At 44.2% G+C, this 6,729-nt stretch overlaps 1 protein-coding gene across 3 annotated transcripts in view; it reads left to right on the top strand.

Moving 5' to 3' along the window:
• The window catches only part of LOC101652022 (zinc finger and BTB domain-containing protein 21), a 26,794-nt gene that overhangs the window by 12,270 nt on the left and 7,795 nt on the right, over positions 1-6,729 (top strand). For all 3 annotated transcript variants that reach the window (XM_004696916.2, XM_045284590.1, XM_045284591.1), the window contains exon 2: positions 1,287-1,353. The gene's annotated coding sequence lies outside the window, so the exon portion shown is untranslated. The remainder of the gene's footprint in view (positions 1-1,286; positions 1,354-6,729) is intronic.

The raw sequence follows: 6,729 nt of genomic DNA, 5'->3' as shown, positions 1-6,729 counted from the left end.
TAGACCTCTATAAATGCCCTTTGCCTCCCAGCTCTTTCCTCTATTTCCCTTGACTTTCCTTTTGTCCCACTATCATGCTCAGTCCCCACCAGGATTTCAGCAATTCCTCTTTGTTGCATTACCCTTGATCATGCCCTACCAGGCCTCCCACACTCACCTCACCACCAATTTGGATCAGTTGTTGGTCCCTTGTCCCTGGGTTTGTTAACACCACTTCCTTTCCCCCCACCTCCTCCTCTCCCATGTCTCCCCGGAACTGTCGGTCCCGTTGTTTTCTCCTCCAGATTGTTCATCCAGCCTATCTTATTTAGACAAACCTGTAGCAATAATAACACGCACAAAAACAAGACAGAGCAAAACCAAGCAACAATATACAACAAAACAGCAACAACAACAAACCACTGACAAAGAACAAATTAAAACACAACAAGAAAGAAAAGCTTGTAGTTAGTTCAAGGATCGTTGGCCTTTAGGAGTGTTTTCCAGTCTAGTCTGTTGGGGCATCATGCCCTGGCCCCAAAGTCTGCCTTCAGCATTCTATGGCAAGTCTTAAGGCATTTTTAAAGATCAGATATGTGTTCTTGAATTATGCATGTGGTAAAGTATGAAAATGGAGCCTTGGGTATTGTTCTAATAGTTAAATGCCTTGCACCCCAAACTTTCTCTATTGTCCTCACAATTCAAGCATCCCCACCCACGGCTCCTTGGCTAAATTGGTTGCTTCCTAAAATCAGTATTCTGGCATTTTTACATTGTTTTAATACTTTGTGACTATCCTAACAGTACAGTGTGTGCTACTAGAAAACAGCAGGTTGGCCTTAGCTATTCATCGCCATATCACCAGCTCCTCTGATGATGCTTGGTATATACCATGCCTTTATAACACATCTATGTAAGGAAGAGAGGAAGGCGGCGGGGAAAATGCATGCTTTCCACGGGGATAGTGCTAAATACAAGGGGTGGCTTCAAAAAGTTTGTGGGAATTTTCCATTATCCTTTCATTCCATTGTACCACAAACTTCTTTGAAGCCCCTTCATACATTAGGAGCTTGCTAACTTATCTTTTGTTTGCGGTGACAAGTCCGTTGCTGGGTCGTGTTAGTCCCTCCCACTTTACAGTTGGGGAAACTAGAACTTAGGAAGGTGGTCCTCTGCTCTTCACACGGTTATCGGCCCAGGAGGTGGCACAGTGAGGAGTTGAGGTAAGTAGGTCTAAAAGCCTTTTCTGTGGAGCTCTCATGTCTGCCGTTGTTAGCCATAAAGATTCTCTCATTTTGAAATTTCAGGAAACACCATGAAATAGAAACACTTCAAGCAGACTTCGGGAAGATTTTGCCTGCAGGAATCCAAGTGGTAAGCAAACTAGCCCTCTTTCAGAATCTGGGTTCCCTGGGGAGTTTCCTCTAAGCTGTTTCTGCCATCCACCGAGGCTACCCTCCTTCCACATCTTGCCCACTCTTTAGAGGCCCCTGATTTTTCCACTGGACTGAAGTGGTGGTAAAGATCTCTCCTGGGTTGATGAGTTGGGGTTGTATTAGGCCTGGTTGACTAGGGAACTAAACCAATGATACATATATATGTGTGTGTGTGTGTGTGTGTGTGTGTGTGTGTGTGTGTGTGTGTGTATATATATATATATATATATATGAGAGAGCTTTATATCAAGAAGCTTTATATATCAGGAAAACCCCCCGAGCCCAGTAAGTCCATAAGTCCAATGCTAGTCCATAAGTCCCTCTTCAGACTCACGCAGCCACATGCGATGATGCAGAATGCAGGGAGATCATTGGCTGGTGGGTGCAAAGTCCCATGGATCCAATGCCACAGTTCATCACAAGGCTCTGGGGGGCCTCCAAGTTCTCCCCAGCAGGAAGGTGAAGCAGAAAGAGGGAGGTTCCCAGGAGCCTCTTAAAAGGAGGTCATTCCCACAAGGAGGCACCATTAGGCTGTCATCTGATTGACAGGCTCGACTCCACCCTACACTTCAAGTTGACACGAGGTTATGTAACATACCGCAGGGAACTAGGACAGAGCACTGGCTGAACATGTTGGTATGTAAGAGCTTTTCAGCTTGTGATGGACTGGCTTCCACAAGGTAGCACAGATGATATTTTGAGAATAAACCCCTATCTGGATCAGAAAAACCTAATGTAGAGAAACTATTAGCAACACAGCTGGCCTTATCTGAGAACTGAGTAGCAGAAATATCAGATTTGGAGAATTCACCTCTGTCTCCAGACTCCCAACCACAATGGCATGACTAGCCTATCTGGTGGCATTTCACAGTTGACACTTTAGGTTGGGACATTGAATGGTGGCTGCCACTCCCTGCTCATAATCCTTGAATGGCACGTTTTAGCCCAAGGCCCCTAGGCTCTCTCGCGCTCTCTAGCCTTGTTGCCTGCCCTCCCCTTCCCCTCTGCTCCAGCCAGATGAAAGCACCTGCAGTTCCCTGGGGTTCTTCTCACTCTCTCTGATCGCTAACATTGGACACAGCGTTCTCTTCCTTCAGTTGCTCATCACTCTTCCTCCCTGCCACTCTCCAGGCTGTCTGACTCCTCCTTGGTCATCAGGCAGCTCCTACTGAATGCCTTACCTGACCACTCTCACATCTGGATCAGCTGCCCAGACCAAAGACTTCTGTATACAGTATGCCATCCTAGTGCTGCGGTTTTAAGTCCTTAGCTTTCTACACTGTGGTAACTGACTTTGGTCTCATCCATGCAAGTCTTTATGCTTATCTCAGGACTATGCTTATGCGATCGAGACCACCATCCACGTTTCGCAGCATTTCTGGAACTCCATCGATGAGTAGTGACGAGAGGCACATGCATGTGACCGAGAGCACAGGCTCTAGAACCTGACTCCCAGCTCTGCCGCGGAGTCGGGACAATTGTTAGCTCAGAGAGAACGAAGAGAAAGCTAGAAGCCGTGTGGTGTAGGGGATAAGAGTGTGGCTTTGAGTCAGACCACCTGGATTTGAATCCTGTTGCTACTTACTGTTTGTAAGACCTTGAGTAGGTGTCTGGTCTGAGTTTTCTCATCTGAGCAATGGGGATAAGTAAACATACCTATAAGAATGGTGTCTGACTTCTGACTTCACAAGACAGGAGGTGAAGAATCAGCATCAACACAGTTCTTGCAGGCCATACTCAGAATTGTGGGATTTATTCGGGAAATCACTAAGTTACAATTCAGGATAAAGAACCCTCGGTATACAGTTCTTCAGGTCAGAGCACCCCTTCCTGGTCATTGCGAGCAAGCCCAAGCCCTTGGTCTCACAGCCTATTTGGGCAAAGATTACAAACATCGTGTAGTTCTTTGCCTCTCAGCCCAGTAGCCCCTTGGGCAAATGTAGCGTTGTTAATTAGCACCCACTCTACCTGTAAGCCTCAGCTGGAAAGCACTCGCTGCAAGGGTCAGCAAACCTCTCCCCCAGTTATGCTTCCGGAGGCACCTCGCTTTGTCAGTAGTCTTCCTGCAGGGGGGCCTGTGCTTTCTCACTCTCTGGGCAGGGCCCCTGCCCTGCCGCATAGTCTTGGTTCTGCCACTGCTACACCTCGTATGTCACAGCTCTCTGTCTCGAAGGTTACCTCATGTTTGCATAGTCCTTTGTTAGGAACTGGAAACACTGACTAACCATATCAAGTAATTCACTACACCACAATACCTCATAGAATTGTTGTCAGTGTTGACATAACATGAAAAATGTATACATTATACATAGTATGTGGCAGAAAAACACTGAAATATTAGTTATTACTAGGTGCCCAATTCCCATTTGAGTAAATGAATGGAGAATCAGTGATTCTGCCCAGATTCTTCAGGACTATGGACACACCTAGCTACTTTTCAGGCAAGCGTCCTCATTAATGTCTCAAAATCAAGATTATCATCAAATAGGTAGCTTTAAACCCTTAATAATTTTCAGAAACAGTATTTTTTGTACTACTACACTCTATAAGTGACTTCCATATTATTCCCTAGGTCCTGGATGTATTTATTTATAGGTTATAAGAGATACTGGGCCAAGAGATTGGAGAAATTACTTAAGCATTATCCAAAAAGGGAAAAATGCAGAACAAAATTCAAATCCTTATGGAATCCAGACTTTCTAGATCTATTGTGGCTGAACGAACCCCTGAATTCGTGTTCCTAAGATTATCTTCAAACTTTAAAAGAAAAATATCTCCTGCCATGTCCTTAAAACCACACACTGGTCTAGCTTAACCAGTCCACGTCTGCTTTGATCACGATGCGTTTAAGATCCATCTCTATGGGATCAGACTGATAACAGTAATGCAGATGGTTACACAAGAGACTTAGGAGAAGTGTTGACATTAATTGGAGGGAAGCACTCAGAAAATGAGAAAGCTAGTGGTTGCACAACTCGAATGTGATCAGTGTCACTGAATTGAACATGTGGACATTATAGGTTGGTGTATGTTCTGCTGCAGATATTCTCAATATCAGCAATAAAAACACTTCAAAAATAGAGATTGTAATCATTTCAATGGAGCATAAAGAAGGAAACCTTTCTAATCAAAGAAGAGTGAAAAACTGTTGCTGTTCAGTGGGCAGAAGGTGCAGGGGGTTCCTGGAATGGCCTTTGTTTCATGTCCAGAGATACAGAAAGCTTGGTTACTCCTCATTCAGTACCTCTTCCCATATCTAGGCCTTCAAATGCCTTAGTTGAGGTTTCCCTAAAAACGGACTTGGGGATAACAGACACAGACCAAAACCAAACTCACTGCCATTGAGTCGATGCCAACTCACAACAAACCTATAGGCCAGGGTAGAACTGTCCCTTTGAGTTTCCGAGAGTATAATTCTGTACCAGAGTCAAAAGCCCCATCTCTCTCCTGAGGACCAGCTGGGCAGCTGGTGGTTTTGAACTGCTGACCTAGCAGATACAGACACAGACCATTTATTTGAGAAATAATCCTGAGGAAATACAAGAAAGGGAACAGAAGAAACATAAGAAAGGGAGTAGAGTAAGATAGACAGGGAGGACACCTTGGTACAGGATATTAATTACCAGGTTCCTGCTCATATTTAGAATATCAGAACTCCTAAAAAAAAGTCTGAACTCTGATTCTTTGTTAAATTCCATCTCAAGTAAGACCAATCATATTCTTCCAGTTGTTCAGGCAGAATTCTTGGCGTCATCTTTAATTCCTCTCCTTCTCTTGCGCTCTGTACTCAGTCCATTTGACTCTGAATGATTCTGCCTGACCTTCACTACTACCGTCCTGGTCCCAGTCATCACCATGTCATCCCTCACCTAGATTATTGCCATCGACACCTCAGTGCTCTCCCAGCTCCTCCACCCACCCACCCCTCCAGCCTCACCCTCCATGTTTCATTCTCAACAGCATAGTCAGTGAGGCTTTTAAAATAAAATTCAGTTCATTGCCATGCCTTTGCTCAAAGGCTCCCAGTGGCTTCTAGCCTCACACAGTTTGACTTATCATTGCTTCTCAGTTGTCTTCCATGACTGTCCCTGGAGGGCTCCCTGACTCTGCCTCTGCTGCCATGTTCTTCCCAAAGTTACCCCTTTGGGTCTTGAGGGAAAGACCAAGTAGTCGTAGATGTACCCAGTTAAAGAGTCCCTTTTAATATGCAAAACAGCACTGTTTAAAAGAGAAGGTGATTGTATGGAATCAAACAGATACTGCATGGATGGAAGTTTGGGGCCTTTTCAATAGAGAAAACTAAGACAAGGGTCAAATATGGAAAGTCAAGCATTATTTTGGTTTGAAGTCGCTTCATCTCCGTGGAATGCATAGTGGGCTGAATTTGCACCTTTTCTTCTGACACTGAATTAAATACAGGCATGAATTAAATATTGATTTTGAAAATATGGCTTATGTACAGCCCAAAGTTAATGAACCAACCTTTCCATAAAGAAAATTACAAATTTGAAGTACATTCAGTTGTTTATAATAACAAACTGGTGTTACTTTATGGTGTACATCAAAGCATTATTGTTAATGTCACATGTTAAAGATGTTTTAGGGTATGTGGAAGTATCTAGTGCTTTTTATGCACAGAAAGGTATACTATAGACGGTATACCAAATAAACAGACCAAAAACTGAGACTGGCATCAAGTCAGTTCCAACCCAGCAATGCTGTAAGTGACTCTAGGACAGAATAGAACAGCCTCTGGGTTTCCTAGACTGTGATTCTTTACAACAGCCTCATCATTCTCCTGCAGAACAGCTGGTGGTTTCAAACTACTGACTTTGAGGTTAGCAGCGCAACTCATGACCCACAGTGCCACCAGGACTCCTGCTGTACAGCATGCTAGACAAATAACTAACTGACATGAGATATGAGTCATGCTGAACTGTTTCCATTGAAGTGAAAATCTGATTTAGAGACTAGAACAGAACTCATTCATAATCTTGAAGCTGCCTATACCTATTAATATTGTGACTTCTGAAAACAAGTAGCACAGTATTCATTATGTGTTGACTGCAAATCAGTCAGTCACTAGCTCATCTAATCACTGCAACCTGCCTTCAAAGCGCATAATTCTTCCTTCCATCCACACTAGGGGCCAGGTGCACAGAGAGGCTAAGTCTGTCCCCCAGGGGACAGACAACAGAAAAGTGGGTGAAGGGAGACGTCGGACAGGGCAAGATATGACAAAATAATAATTTATAAATGATCAAGGGCTCATGAGGGAGGGGGGAGCGGGAAGGGAGGGGAAAAATGAGGACCT

This window comes from Echinops telfairi, unplaced genomic scaffold (assembly GCF_000313985.2).
Source record: "Echinops telfairi isolate 266 unplaced genomic scaffold, ASM31398v2 ScPeMD7_7469;HRSCAF=8507_0, whole genome shotgun sequence".
NCBI classification, from domain to species: Eukaryota; Metazoa; Chordata; class Mammalia; order Afrosoricida; family Tenrecidae; genus Echinops; species Echinops telfairi.
The sequence above is the reverse complement of the archived record's forward strand: the minus strand, read 5'-3'. Positions and strand labels throughout refer to the sequence as shown.